Source organism: Rhinoderma darwinii, chromosome 4, assembly GCF_050947455.1.
Source record: "Rhinoderma darwinii isolate aRhiDar2 chromosome 4, aRhiDar2.hap1, whole genome shotgun sequence".
In the NCBI taxonomy this organism is placed as follows: domain Eukaryota; kingdom Metazoa; phylum Chordata; class Amphibia; order Anura; family Rhinodermatidae; genus Rhinoderma; species Rhinoderma darwinii.
The window spans coordinates 199,725,036-199,740,946 of NC_134690.1; the positions used below are offsets into that span (position 1 = coordinate 199,725,036).

At 42.4% G+C, this 15,911-nt stretch overlaps 1 long non-coding RNA gene across 1 annotated transcript in view; it reads right to left on the reverse strand.

Annotated features, from left to right (window-relative positions):
* LOC142760987 (uncharacterized) overlaps window positions 1–15,911 on the reverse strand; it is a 51,218-nt gene that overhangs the window by 24,652 nt on the left and 10,655 nt on the right. The window lies entirely within an intron of this gene.

Genomic DNA, 15,911 nt, shown 5'->3' on the forward strand with positions numbered 1-15,911 from the left:
TGTCACCAGTATTCCATCCATATTTACGGACCCGTTTTCTCTGCTTTAATCAGCAGCCCCTTCTCTCTATCAGGATAGAGAGAAGGGGCAGCCCTTTCGGGCAGAGTTTCCGAAAAAAGTTAATACGTACCCTGGCCATTGTCTTGGTGATGCGTCCCTCTTTTGACATCCAGTCTGACCTCCCTGGATGACGCGGAAGTCTGTGTGACCGCTGCAGCCTGAGATTGGCTGCAGCGGTCACATGGAATGAAACGTCATCCCGGGAGGCCGGACTAGAGGAAGAAGAAGAAGAGTTCTGGGTAAGTTAACTTTTAATACTATTAACTCCAGCGGTAGTCACTGTCCCGGGTGCTGAAAGATTTACTGCCAATCAATTAACTCTTTCAGCACCTTGGACAGGGACTATCCCCTGACGTCGCCTAGCAACGCTCCCGTAATTACGGGTGCACACACGTAGCCACCCGTAATGACGGGAGCCCCATACGACGATTTGGCGTAATTACGACCTGAAATAGGACATGTTCCATATTTTACAACAGCCCGGGCACCTTCCCGTAAGCAAACGGGAAGGTACCCGTGGCCAATAGAAGTCTATGGGCCCGTAATTACTGGCGTTTTTACGTTCGTGTGCATGAGGCCTAATTCTGACTTTTGCTATGAGGCCTTATGATTTCTTTGTACACTATGCTCCTAATTCATTAGCCGTGCATCCAGATTCTTCTAAATAAAAAAATACATGGAACTTCTGTTTGTTCATGTGTCTCCAGCGCATTTTCACTAATCTAGACAAACACATTCTGGACATGTATCATAGTGTCTACAATACAATTGCTTTACTTGCCCCTTTTCTTAAAAGGGTTGTCCAGGAATTAATTTTATTTCTATTTTAACTTAATGTGACATGTACAATTAACTTCCTAATATTATGTCTGTTTATATCTTGTGGCATTACTTACTTCTAATGTGCAGTCACGTGACCGTACCCAGAGTAAATATTTCACTTCCTCTGACGTTCCGTGTCTTTGCTCAGCCAGCACTTTCGGCAGAGCTGAAGCACGGCACGTCATCAACTAGGTTTACAGGCAGTGGGACCAGAGGCGGAGCTCTGAAGAGCTCATGAAACATCCGCTCGCCCACTGCCTGTAAACCTAATTGATGACGCGCCGTGTCTCTGCTCTCCCGGAAGTGCTGGCTGAGCAAAGACATGGAATGTCATCTCTGCTAGTACACGCCCCCTCCTCCTCTCGTAGTTGCCGCACTGCCAGCCCCTCTCCTCTCATCGCCCACGATGGGGGTTATATATAGGGATGATGGGGTAATACACATGGATGATGGGGGTTATACACAGGGATGATGAGGTAATACACAGGGATGATGGGGGTTATATACAGGGATGATGAGGTAATACACAGGGATGATCGGGGTTATATACAGGTATGATGAGGTAATACACAGGGATTATGGGGGTTGCATACAGGTATGATGGAGTTATATCATCCCTCTGTATAATCCCCATCATCCCTGTGTATTACATCATCATCCCTGTTTACAACTCCATCATCCGTGTGTGTATAACCCTAACATCCCATGTGTATTACCCTCAACATCCCTGTATACAACCTCCATCATCCCCGTATATAATCGGCATTATCCCTGTATATAACTCCCATCATCTCTGTATATATCTCCCATCATCCCTGTATATAACCCCCATCATCCCTGTATATAACTCACATCCCCCTGTGTGATAATTACTGGGTTGTGTGACAGTGCAGCGAGCTGGGTGACTAACTAGAGCAGGAAATGATCCTGTGATTATAGAGGGGCGTGGCAGTATGCAAATAGCTGAGATGCTGTGGTGGAAGAGGGGGGGAATGTAAGCTGTCTCCTCAGATGCACCAAGGGATCATGGGTATGGTGGGTTACAAGGCAGGAAACAACCAGGACCAGAAGCAAGGGATGCAAACAAACAGAAAGAGCAGCAGTGATGATTGAGATCAAAATGAAACTGGTTAGAAGGTTTGTAGGGGGTTTTAGGGAAGGCAAACCAAGTCTGGGGGACACTTTTGAGAACATATTTTTTTCCTGGCCAACCCATTTAAGATCATTTTTTGTAGCTTTATGTGTGTAGTTTTAAATGTTTATAGGCTGAATATGTATAGTTAAAGAGGCTCTGTCACCAGATTTTGCAACCCCTATCTCCTATTGCAGCACATCGGCGCTGCAATGTAGATAAGAGTAACGTTTTGGTTTTTTTTTAAACGAGCATTTTTGGCCAAGTTATGACCATTTTTATATTTATGCAAATGAGGCTTTCTAAAGTACAACTGGGTGTGTTTAAAGTTATGTACAAGTGGGCGTGTATTGTGTTCATTACATCTGGGCGTTTTTACTTCTTTTACTAGCTGGGCGTTGTGACTAGAAGTGTATGATGCTGACGAATCGGCATCATCCACTTCTCTTCGTTAACACCCAGCTTCTGGCAGTGCACAGACACACAGCGTGTTCTCGAGCTGTGACGTCACTTCCCCAGGTCCTGCATCGTGTCGGACGAGCGAGGACACATCGGCACCAGAGGCTACATTTGATTCTGCAGCAGCATCGGCGTTTGCGATGCAGGACCTGGGGAAGTGACGTCACAGCGTGATCTCGAGAACACGCTGTGTGTCTGTGCACTGCCAGAAGCTGGGCGTTGTGAAGAGAAGTGGATGATGCCGATTCGTCAGCATCATACATTTCTAGTCACAACACCCAGCTAGTAAAAGAAGTAAACACGCCCAGATGTACATACACAATATACGCCCAGTTGTACATAACTTTAAACACGCCCAGTTGTACTTTAGAAAGCCTCATTTGAATAAATATAAAAATGGTCATAACTTGGCCAAAAATGCTTGTTTTTTAAAAAAAAAAAACTTTACTCTTATCTACATTGCAGCGCCGATCTGCTGCAATAGGAGATAGGGGTTGCAAAATCTGGTGACAGAGCCTCTTTAACACCATCATGTGAAAACTTTAGGCTACATTCACACGACAGTGAAAAAAAATGTCCATTAAAAACTGATCAACTGTCAGTTTTTCATGGCCATTTTGCATCAGTGTGTCTCTAAATTTTCACCCATTTCCTGTCCGTCTGTCCGTTTTTAATGGCCGTTTGACAATTCCATTTTGCATCAGTTTTTTATGGCCGTTAAAAAAACTGATGAATTTAATTGGTCAGGCTTTTTTTGTCCCAGCTCCCTGAAAACACCCAAAGGAAGGTCACATGTTCACCTAGACACTATTTACAGCCCCCCCTGTATATGATGCCACACACATCCCTTTATATGATGCCACACACCTCCCTGTATATGGTGTCACACACCTCCCTGTATATGATGCCACACACCTCCCTGTATGATACCACACACCTCCCTGTATATGATGCCACACACCTCCCTGTATATTATTCCACACACCTCCCTGTATATGATGCCACACACCTCCCTGTATGATGCCACACTCCTCCATATATATGATGTCACACACCTTCCTGTATATGATGCCACACAGCCTCCCTGTATATGATGCCACACACCTGCCTGTTTGATGCCACACATCTCCCTGTATATGATATCAAACAGCCCCTCCTGTATATGATGCCACACAGCCTCCCTGTATATGATGCCACACAACCTCCCTGTGTATGATGCCACACACCTTCTTGTATATAATGCCACACACCTGCCTGTTTGATGCCACACATCTCCCTGTATATGATGTCAAACAGCCCCTCCTGTATATGATGCCACACACCTCCCTGTATCTGATGCCACACACCTCCCTGTATATGATGCCACACACCTCCCTGTATATGATGCCACACAGCCTCCCTGTAGATGATGCCACACACCTCTCTGTATATGATGCCACACACCTCCCTGTATATGATGCCACACACCTCCCATTATGATGCCACACAGCCTCCCTGTATATGATGCCCTACACATCCCTGTATATGATGCCACACACCTCCCTGTATATGATGCCACACAGCCTCCCTGTATATGATGCCACACACCTCCCCGTATCTGATGCCACACACCTCCCTGTATATGATGCCACACACCTCCCTGTATATGCCACACAGCCTCCCTGTATATGCCACACAGCCTCCCTGTATATGCCACACAGCCTCCTGTATATGATGCCACACACCTCCCTGTATATGATGCCACACAGACCCCCTGTATATGATGCCACACACCTCCCTGTATATGCCACACAGCCCCCCTGTATATGCCTCACAGCCTCCTGTATATGATGCCACACACCTCCCTGTATATACCACACAGCCTCCCTGTATATGCCACACAGCCTCCCTGTATATGCCACACAGCCCCGATGTAGATGATGCTACACAGCCCGACATGAATGCCCTACATACACACCGATGCAGCGCTGTCTTCTTCAGGTAAGGTCTCTTGTATTCACGGAATCTGCGGCGACACGATGACACTCACCGATGCAGCCTGTCTTCATGCGTGGTCTCTCGTCTTCATGGGATCTGCGAAGGCGGCGCGATGACATCATCGCATCGCCTTCGCAGAACCCGTGAATATGAGAAACCACACCTGAAGAGGTCGGCGCTGCATCGGTGAGTGTCATCGAGCCGCCGATAGCCAGTAGTAGTTTCCTTGCCAATCCCCATGTCACAGATCCATTTTTAACAGTTGTTACATGTATTGACAGCCGTTAAAAACTGATCTATTGACTTCTATGGGGGTCGTCAGGCCGTGAAAACGACCAAAAATAGTACATTAAAAAAATGGCCGTGTGAATACACCCATAGAACATCATTGTTCTGAAACGGCCGTGTGACGGCCGTTAAAAGAACGGCCGTCACACAGCCGTTTTTCACTGTCGTGTGAATAAGGCCTAAGCAGATAAAAATGTGTGAGATCTTGTCCCTGACATAAATTGACAAGGACTATATGCTGCAGTACACAGGATGAGCACTGTAGTGACAGGCGTAGTTTCAGTCCGGTATTTCTGTACAGTGGATGGAATGAAAATAGTTTCACAGTGTTTGGTTGCCAGAAAGAGATAACAAGATGGAAAAGGAGAATAAATCAGGGGATTACATACGGATGCAGACTTGAAGGCCCTGTGCCTGATTGACGGATATAATAGCTCCATAAGAACTAATTTGTTTGACAGGAAGTGGAATTTTGTTGTGTCAAAAACTGACGCAAGAAAAATCTAGAAATGACTAGATATGGCAAAATAAATGGCAAGATAAAGACTTAGCACAGTTACACATAAGGATTCAGAAGAACTGTCCAGTTTTCATCTTTAGTTTGTGTGCTTTTTTCTATGAATACTTCTAGTTATGTGGAGAATAATTGCCTGTTGTTAGAGCATACATAGGTATGCCCTAACAACTTCCTGTGCATCACTACACAGACTAATGTACTGGCATGTAGCTAGGCGTCAGGGCATGTAGATAGACGTCAGGGGCTCCTCCAGGAGTGCAATCCCCAGCAGGGGGGGATGGTGTGTAGCGCTATCTACGGAGGGGTGTGGCACTATGTGGGCACTATCTACAAGTAACACTATGGTGCTATCTACATGGGCGCTGTGTGTGGCACTACCTACATGGGCACTGTGGCACTATCTATGTTGGCACTGGCATTTTATATGTGTGCTCTATCTACAGTAGGCACTGTGCCCTATGTGGGCACTGTGGCACTCTATATATGGGCACAGAGGCACTATATGTGGGCACTATAAGTGGGCACTATCTATAGTGGGCACTGTGGCACTATCTACAGTGGGCACTGTGGCACTATTCACAGTGGGCACTGTGGTGCTATGTAGGCACTGGCACTATTTACATGGGATCTATCTACAGTGGGCACTATGGCACTATTTATGTGGGCAATATCTACAGTGGGCATCGTGGCACTATCTAAATGGGTAATGTGGCGTTTTCACCAAAGGGACAGCCATGAAAAATGGATGGCAAACAGATGATAGGTCATTAAATGGTTAGACCGCCTCGAAATTGATGAAATTTTGAGACACACTGATGCAAAACGGCCATGAAAAACTGATAGTTGATCCGTTTTTAATGGCTGTTTTTTTCACTGTCATGTGAATATAGTTTAACCCCTTCGCGCTCAGGTCAGTAATAGTACGTCCTGCTAAGTAGAACGTTCGCGCTCAGGTCAGTACTATTACTGACCTGAGTAAACACGGCGCCATTTGATCCCGGCGCGTGCTTGAGCTGTGATACCTGCTGTTTCCGACAGCAGGCTATCACAGCTTAGTGTGCAGGGACCGATCGCGGTGGTCCCCACCGATTAACCCCTTAGAAGCCGCGTTCAATAGCGATCGCGGCTTCTTAGGGGTTAAGCTGCCATCGCCGGCCTGCTACACGATAGCGGGCCGTGATGGCTACTATGGCAACCAGAATCCTAACAATGGACTCTGGCTACGCCATCGACAGAAGCCTAGTGGGTCCCGACAAAGTCAGGACCCACTATGCTTGCTGTCAGCGAACAGCTGACAGCTCTAATACACTGCACTACGTATGTAGTGCAGTGTATTAGAATAGCGATCAGAGCCTCCTGCCCTCATGTCCCCTAGTGGGACAAAGTAAAAAAAGTGTAAAAAAGTAAAAAAAAGTTGTGTAAAAATAAGAAAATAAAAGATTTAAAAGTAATAAAAGTAAAAGTCCCCCTTTTTCCCTTATCAGTTCTTTATTATTAATAAAAATATATAAATAAACAAATAAACTATACATAATTGGTATCGCCGCGTCCGTAACGGCCTGAACTACAAAACGATGTCATTATTTATCCCGCGCGGTGAACGCCGTAAGAGAAAATAATAATAAACCGTACCACAATCACAATTGTTTGGTCACTTCACCTCCCAAAAAATTGAATAAAAAGAGATCAAAAAGTCGCATGTCCCTAAAAATGGTACTGATGGAAACTACAGTTCGTTACGCAAAAAATAAGTCCTCGCACGACTTTCCTGATGGAAAAATAAAAACGTTCTGGCTCTTAGAATAAGGTAACACAAAAAGTAAATGATATTTTACAAAATGTATTTTATTGTGCAAACGCCATAAGACATAAAAAAAAACTATAAACATCTGGTATCGCCGTAATCGTATCGCCCCGCAGAATAAAGTGAATATGTCATTTATAGCGCACGGTGAACGCTGTAAAAAAAAATTTAATAAAAAACAATAGTAAAATTGCTGTTTTTTTAGTCACTACGCCACCTAAAATTAGAATAAAAACTGATCAAAAAGTCGCATGCACCCCAAGAAAACTACAATGGATTCCTCAAGGTCTCTAGTTTCCAAAAAGGGGTCACTTTTGGGGGGTTTCCACTGTTTTAGCACCACAAGACCTCTTCAAAACGGACATGGTGCCTAATAAATTAAATTAAATTAATTAAATGTCACCTCTACTTTGCTCTAAATTCCTGTGAAACACCTAAAGGGTTAATAAACTTTTTAAATGCTGTTGTGAATACTTTGAGGGGTCTAGTTTCTGAAATGGGGTGTTTGATAAGGGTGTCTAATATATGGGCCCCTCAAAGCAACTTCAGAACTGAGGTGGAAACTAAAAAATAAAATAAAAATGAGGCAATACTTCGCTTCTTACATTATACTCATAATGAGCCGCGCCCACCCCGAGATGACCCCAGTTTTGACCATTTGTATAAACGGAGACCCCTATTAGACCATTTCAGTGCCCGGTTTTCCCAGCATTCACCCCCGAGAAGTGTATTTCTATAGATGAATCCCTGGTACATTTGAAAGGGAGGCTTCAATTCCGCGAGTACCTGCCGGGTAAGAGGGCAAGGTATGGCGTGAAGATGTATGAGCTGTGCGAGAGTGCATCAGGGTATACCTACAAATTTAGGATATATAAAGGGAAGGACACCAGTACTCAGCCCCCAGAATGCCCCCCCTTACTGGGAGTTAATACAAAAATTGTGTGGGATTTGGTGCACCCACTGCTGGACCAGGGTTACCACCTCTACCTGGATAATTTTTATACCAGCGTCCCACTCTTCAACTGCCTCGCTTCCAGAAGTCCTGCGGCATACGGCACTGCTAGAAGAAACCTGAGAGGCCTCCCTAAGACACTGCTTGGGCAAACACTCAGAAGGGGTGAGAGCAGGGCACAATCTAGCAGCAACATATTGTGTGTCAAGTACAAGACCAGGGAGATGCCACACCAGTACCCATGTACCTGTACGAGGTACCAGTACAGAGACCCCCAAACCAGACTGCATCCTGGACTACAATAGGTACATGGGAGGGGTGGACTTGTCAGATCAAGTCCTGAAGCCTTACAGTACTTCTGGAAGCGGGGCCACAGGCATCGTACCAGGGCAACACTTTTTAGGAGAAGTTCCCCAAACTGGCAAGAAGGGAAAAAGTCAAAAGAGGTGCAGAGTCTGCTATAAGAGGGGGATAAGGAAGGACACAATATATCAATGTGACACGTGTCCCGAAAAACCAGAGCTCTGTATGAAAGAGTGTTTTAAAATTTATCATCCATCCCTTTATTTTTAATTTACCCCAGTTTTACTCGCTCTGATCCACTTCGCACAGCTTACCCCTCCTCATCTTTCCCCTCTGAGCCCTGCTGTGTGCCCAGGCAGCTGATAACAGCCACATGTAGGGTATTGCCGTACCCGGGAGAGCCAACATTACAGTTTATGAGGTGTATATCTCCGGTGGCGCATGTTGGGCACAATATATCGGACACTGAATTGGCATATATGTATAGAAAATTGCAAATTTCACTCTGCACCAACTGCTGCACATTATCTTTTACACAATACCTGTGGGGTCAAAATGCTCACTACACCTCTAGATGAATGCCTTAAGGAGTGTAGATTTTAAAACAGGGTCACTTCTTGGGGGTTTCAACTGTACTGGTACCTTAGGGGCTTCTGCGTACAAGACTTAGCACCAGAAAAGCTCCAGTAGGCCAAATGGTGGTCCTTTCCTTCTGAGCCCTGCCGTGTGCCCAGGCAGCTAATAACAGCCACATGTAGGGTATTGCCGTACCCGGGAGAGCCCACATTACAGTTTATGGGGTGTATGTCTCCGGTGGCACATGCTGGGCACAATATATCGGACACTGACATGGCATATATATAGAAAATTGCAAATCTCACTCTGCACCATCTGCTGCGCATTATCTTTTACACAATACCTGTGGGGTCAAAATGCTCACTACACCTCTAGATGAATTCCTTAAGGGGTGTCGTTTTTAAAATGGGGTCACTTCTCGGGGGTTTCAACTGTACTGATACCTCAGGGGCTTCTGCACACACGACTTAGCACCAGAAAATTTCCAGTAGGCCACATGGTGGTCCTTTCCTTCTGAGCCCTCCCATGGGCCCAAACGGCAGTTTATCACCACTAATAGGGTATTGCCACACTCAGGACAAATTGGGCAACAAAATGTGGTATTTTATTCCTTGTGAAAATAAGAAATTTTGAGCCAAAACTACCTCTTATTGGAAAAAATAATTTTTTTTTTAATTCACAGCCCAATTCAAATAAATTCTGTGAAAAAACTGTGGGGTCTAAATGGTCACAACACCCATAAATAAATTCTTTGAGGGGTGTAGTTTCCAAAATGGGGTGACTTCTGGTGGGTTTCCATTGCTTTGATACCTTTGGGGCTCTGCAAATGCGACATGGCACCCGAAAACCAATCCAGCAAAATCTGGGCTCCAAAGAACACATAGCGCTCCTTTCCTTCTGAGGCCTCCCATGGGCCCAAACGGCAGTTTATCACCACAAATGGGCTATTGCCGCACTCAGGACAAATTGGGCAACAAGTTGGGGTATTTTATTCCTTGTGAAAATAAGAAATTTTGAGCCAAAACTACCTCTTATTGGAAAAAATTACATTTTTTTGAATTCACAGCCCAATTCAAATAAATTCTGTGAAAAAACTGTGGAGTCTAAATGGTCACAACACCCATATATGAATTCCTTGAGGGGTGTAGTTTCCAAAATGGGGTCACTTCTGGTGGGTTTCCATTGCTTTGATACCTTTGGGGCTCTGCAAATGCGACATGGCACCCGAAAGCCAATCCAGCAAAATCTGGGCTCCAAAGAACACATAGCGCTCCTTTCCTTCTAATACCTCCCATGGGCCCAAACGGCAGTTTATGGCCACAAATAGGGTATTGCCGCACTCAGGACAAATTGGGCAACAAAATGGGGCATTTTGTTCCCTGTGAAAATAAGAAATTCTGATCAAAAATGACATCTTATTGGAAAAATTGTCATTCTTTTAATTTCACAGCCCAATTCAAATACGCGCTGTGAAAAAACTACGGGGTCAAAATTGTAACAATAACCATAAATTAATTCCTTGAGGGGTGCAGTTTCCAAAATGGGGTCAGTTTTGGGGGATTCCTACTGTTTTGGTACCTCAACACCTCTTCAAACCTGGCATGCTGCCTAAAATATATGCTAATAAAAAAGCACCACCAAAATGCACTAGGTGCTTCTTTGCTTCTGGGGCTTGTGTTTTAGTCCACGAGCGCACTAGAGCCACATGTGGGACATTTCTAAAAACTGAAGAATCTGGACAATACATATTTAGTTGTGTTTCTCTGGTAAAACCTTCTTTGTTACAGAAAAAAAATAGAATAAAATTGAAATTCAGAAAGAAAAACGAAATTTGCAAATTTCACCTCCACTGTGCTTTAATTCCTGTGAAATGCCTGAAGGGTTAAAAAACTTTCTAAATGCTGTTTTGAATACTTTGGAGGGGTCTAGTTTTTAAAATGGGGTGCTTTATGGGGGTTTCTAATACATAGGCCCCTCAAAGCCACTTCAGAACTGAACAGGTACCTTAAAAAAAAGGCTTTTGAAATTTTCTTAAAAATATGAGAAATTGCTGTTTATGTTCTAAGCCTTGTAACGTCCAAGAAAAATAAAATAATGTTCAAAAAATGATGCCAATCTAAAGTAGACATATGGGAAATGTGAACTAGTAACTATTTTGGGTGGTATAACCGTCTGTTTTTCAAGCAGATGCATTTCAATTCTGAAAAATGCTATTTTTTCTAAATTTTCTCTAAATTTTGCAATTTTTCTCAAATAAAGACTGAATATATCGACCAAATTTTACCACGAACATGAAGCCCAAAGTGTCACGAGAAAACAATCTCGGAATCGCTTGGATAGGTTTAAGCATTCCGACGTTATTACCACATAAAGTGAAATATGTCAGATTTGAAAAATGGGCTCTGAGCCTTAAGGCCCAAACTAGGCTGCGTCCTTAAGGGGTTAAAGCTATGTGAATTCTTTTGCCTACTATTATAAGTAATATTTTGAATACTCATTGTACTGTACAATAACCATTTGTATACAAAGGCAAACTCTATATATGTTTTTCTTATATTTAGCTCAAATAAACATAGATTATGCAATAATTAACAATGAGAAACATGAAATTAACAAATAAAAAATAATAAAAGCTAATATATGTTATCCAAGATATGTTCTTACATTTAGAAATGAAAGAATGAGGATAATGCCCTTTGCAACTTTCTCTTCTGTTATCTGCATCGAACTGACACTAGTCATATCATTTCTCTCTACATGAGCTCACATTGACAGTAAGTAAATGATAGCCAAATAGATCAGTCAACCGTGTTGCTGTCATCAAACACTTGAACTAATCTATAAAATATAAGTAACAAGACATCAGGATAATTGAAATATTTGTAAAAATGTGACTTTTCAGGACCTAGTAACTCAGAATTTTAGTCCCCAATGCTTTTTTTTTAAGAACGCTGAAAACACATGTTAACCCTGATATAGAAAAATGAAGTGTCCATGTAGATGCCTAATTTAGAGACTGGAGATAATTAGCAAAGCTGAACGCGTTTAAGCTCTAAGGAATTTCTCATATTACACCCCCGTAAAATTATGGTAGAGATTAAGTAGAATAATGCCTTACACTGAGATTTTCCAAATGCACAGGGCTTCATGTAAGGCAGTGGAATAAGTGATAAAGTGAAATTAAGATAATGCATGATAGGTAATTAAAAAAGCTAAGGAGGCCAACTTGAGCTTCATTCACAACAGAAATGCTTTTGATAGTATACTGGATGATAAAAAGTGGTGGAGAAGCACCAATCAAGTGGATAGGTGAAAATAGGAGATAATGGACACCAAACTAAAACTGGCCATACATGAGAGGAATATGCCGATATCAATGGGAAGATCTACCAAGGTCTACCAACTGTCTCCATATTGCAGTTGTTGGAGGAAAGAGGGATCAAGCATGTTGGATTAAAGACACCTCTGGCAGTGGCTTAATCTCCTCTCCCATGCATGTGCATGCTTATATTAGAATCAAGAAAAATAGATGTCGACCAATGGAGCATTCAGCCAATAGCTTTTGGATATAGATGGCCAGTTTAAGGTCCTGGTTATGTTTACAAGATGTGAAATACAATAAAGATCATATCCATATGGATCCTCCGAATGGCACATCAACATAATTGTCAAGTAAAAAGTCCAATGCACTACTTAATAATCGACCTTGTCTCTGAGGAAATAACATACTGTTATAAACATGTTAGCTTTTGTTTTCAATCCAAGATGATTACGTCAATGTTTCCTTGAGATCTTAATTTGAAATCCTGTATCTCTTATATTGTGTTCAGTGCTGTCAACAGCGCTGGTTCATCGGAGGGCAATTTAGCCGGTGGGGGTGTGTCTCAGACTTTCAAAGAAGATCTCCATAGGAAAGTCTGAGACAGCGGCACCAATTTTAGATACCGGAAAGCGGGGGACCAGAATGCAGGAGAGGAGGCCGGATCATTCAGGAGCGTTGCAGCAGCTAAGTTGACTTTACTTTTTTAATGTGATATATAGTCTTTGTTTTGTTTTTTGTTTTAGCTGAAGGGTAGCTTTAAAAAATTAGAGAAAATATAGGACTTAAATATTATCGGCGCTGTAATGTAGGTAAAAGCAGTGTTTTTTATTTAGAAAAACAATCAATTTTGACGGAGTTATGACCTATTTTAAATTTATGATAATGACTTTCTTAATGACCAACTGGGCATTTTTTAGCTTTTGACCAAGTGCGCGTTGTACAGAGAAGTGTATGACGCTGACCAATCCGTGTCATACACTTCTCTCCATTCATATTCTTAGCACATAGTGATCTTGATAGATCATGATGTGCTGTCACTTACTCACACATTAGCGTTACTGAGGTGTCTTGAGAGTGAATAGACATCGCTTTCAGCCAGGATGCGATGTCTATTCACATTCCCGACACTTCGGTAACATTTGTGTGGGACTTAATGTGCTAAGAATATGAATGGAGAGAAGTGTATGACCCTGATTGGTCAGCGTCATACACATTCTCTTTACAACGCCCACTTGATCAAAATCTAAAAAACGCCCAGTTCGGGAATAAGAAAGTCATTAGCATAAATCTAAAATAGGTCATAACTCAGTCAAAATTGCTTGTTTTTCTAAATAAAAAAACACTGCCATTATCTACATTACAGCGCCGATCACATTATATAGGAGATAGGGCACTTATAATGTGGTGACAGAGCCTCTTTAAATAAACAGTTTTGTATTTTTTCATATCGTGTGCTGGACCTCTAACTTTTTTCATTGTATATTTCAATGGCACCATTTGTACAATAATAATGTACTGGGAAACGGAAAAATTATTTTTGGTGTGGAATGTAAGAAAAACAGCAATTCCTCTATTGTTTTCTTTTATTTTTTTGTTGTTTTTTTTACGATGTGCAGTAAAAATGACATGTTAAAAAAAAATTCTGGGTGACAATACGATTACGGCGATACTAAATTTATATTGTTTTTTACAGAGAAAATTTTTTGTGTCTCCATATTCTGAAAGCCATAACTTACGTGAAACTTTTTATTCACTTTTTATTAAATTTTTTGCCGAGCTAAGGTGACTAAAGGTGACCAAAAAACAGCATTTCTAGCGTTTTTTTTAATTTTTCGTTTTTTACAGTTTTTCCCCGTGTGGGTTAAATGATGTTATATTAGAATAGTTCGGACTCTTACGGATGCGGCGATACCAATTATGTTAATTTTATTTTATTTTTTCATTACATGAGCGAAAAAATGGGAAAAGGTTATTTTTTACTTTTTATATTTTCTCCTGTACCTTAAACCCTTTTATAAACTGTTTTTTTTTTGTTCCCTTAGGGGACTTGAAAAAACGATCGCTTGCACAACATTCTGCAATAATTATGTATTGCAGTATATTTTGATTTTTAGCAGCTCGCTTAAAGGGAACCTGTCACCAGCATTTCACCTATTAAACCAGCAATACCTGGTGGTAGTGGGTGAGAAATAATTTCTATACAACCTATAATTGTCTTCTTAGTCGGCTCTGTAGCTTTAGTATTCAGTTTTTAGTGTCCCCACACCGTATGCTAATGAGCATAAAAGAGTCAAATCTTCATTTGAAAAGAGTCAAATCTTCATTCCTCAAGTCTTTCCGAGTTTACCGGCCTCCGTACTTTTGATTGGCAGCTCCTCGCCTTCCCCCAGCACACAAAATCCTGCGCTTGTGCATTGATGTCCTCTTCTGGTGTGTGCGCACAAAGGGACACCGACTTATTACGATAAAAAGCGTGAAATGTTTGCAGACCGTTATTTATAGTCGGAGGAGGAATTTAGGACCGGGGATAACGGCAATGAACTTGTGATAGCAGCGGCCAGTGAGGGATATGTAAAGTTCAATAGGTGAAATGCTGGTGACAGGTTCCCTTTAATAGGTTCACATAGATGGGGGACCTGGAGGCCTTCACTACAACCTCCAGGCATCCTGTGATCGCGTCGCGGAAGGGCGGGCAATGCGCTGTTGACGAGGGTTGCCTAACCACTTCCTAATGACTTAGATGCCTCACACGCTATTGAAAGCGGCGTCAAAGTAGTTAAACAACTGGGATCTGAGTTTTAGCCGATCCTGGCAGTTGCAGTGAGGTTTCGGCTGTATGTTACAGCCGACACCCAATGAGTATGGAGCAGGCTAAGCCCGTGAGTTCACTCCATACTCCACCTTAGCGGCTGTCACATACAGTTACGTCACATGTTGCCAATCGGTTAGGAAAATAAAGGTTATGAATACAAGAAAGACAGCTAGCTGGGAAGTTCATGATGAAAACATCAGTAAAAGTACTAGACAGCTTTTGCCTACATGGATCAACAAAGCATCTAACAGTCCAAAGATGAAAAGCAAATTAACACTTGGTAGAGCTGTTTTCTTTAACAGAAGGTACAGACAAATGTGTCGGCAAGGAGTTCCCCCTACGTTAACGTGACATTTGGATAACAATTGTAAGACTGGAAGCATCTTTCTCTAAAACATATGGCTTACCAATCCAGCAACAGAATATATAGCTCATAAGAAAGCAATGCAGAAGTGAAACTTGGTAAAAAGAGTTTGACATGACCATGTGAAATGTGTAGTCCCAGTTGGTATTTTGTAGGCTGGTAAAAGTAAAATATATTTAACAGGCAATATAGCAAGTGCATAGTATTTTTGTATAATAAAGCTGTCAGGTTACATCCTATTTGGATTGGATACTCCTCCTTTGCCAGGCAGCTGACTCTCAGGAAAATCAGCAGAATTAGAACTAGGTCACTAGGTCAGGAGTGAGATTGGTGCCGGTGGTAGATTGCAGCGGGCAGGTGTTTAACCATTGATAGGCGTAACCATATCGACACCCCCCCCCCCAAATCACACACCCATCTGATCAGACACCCCAGAAAAAAAAAAGCCTTTACTCCCCACTCCTCCGTCTTCTCTTGTCCGCTGGGAACCCGCCTGGATCCACTTCAGGTTGCCACATTATGC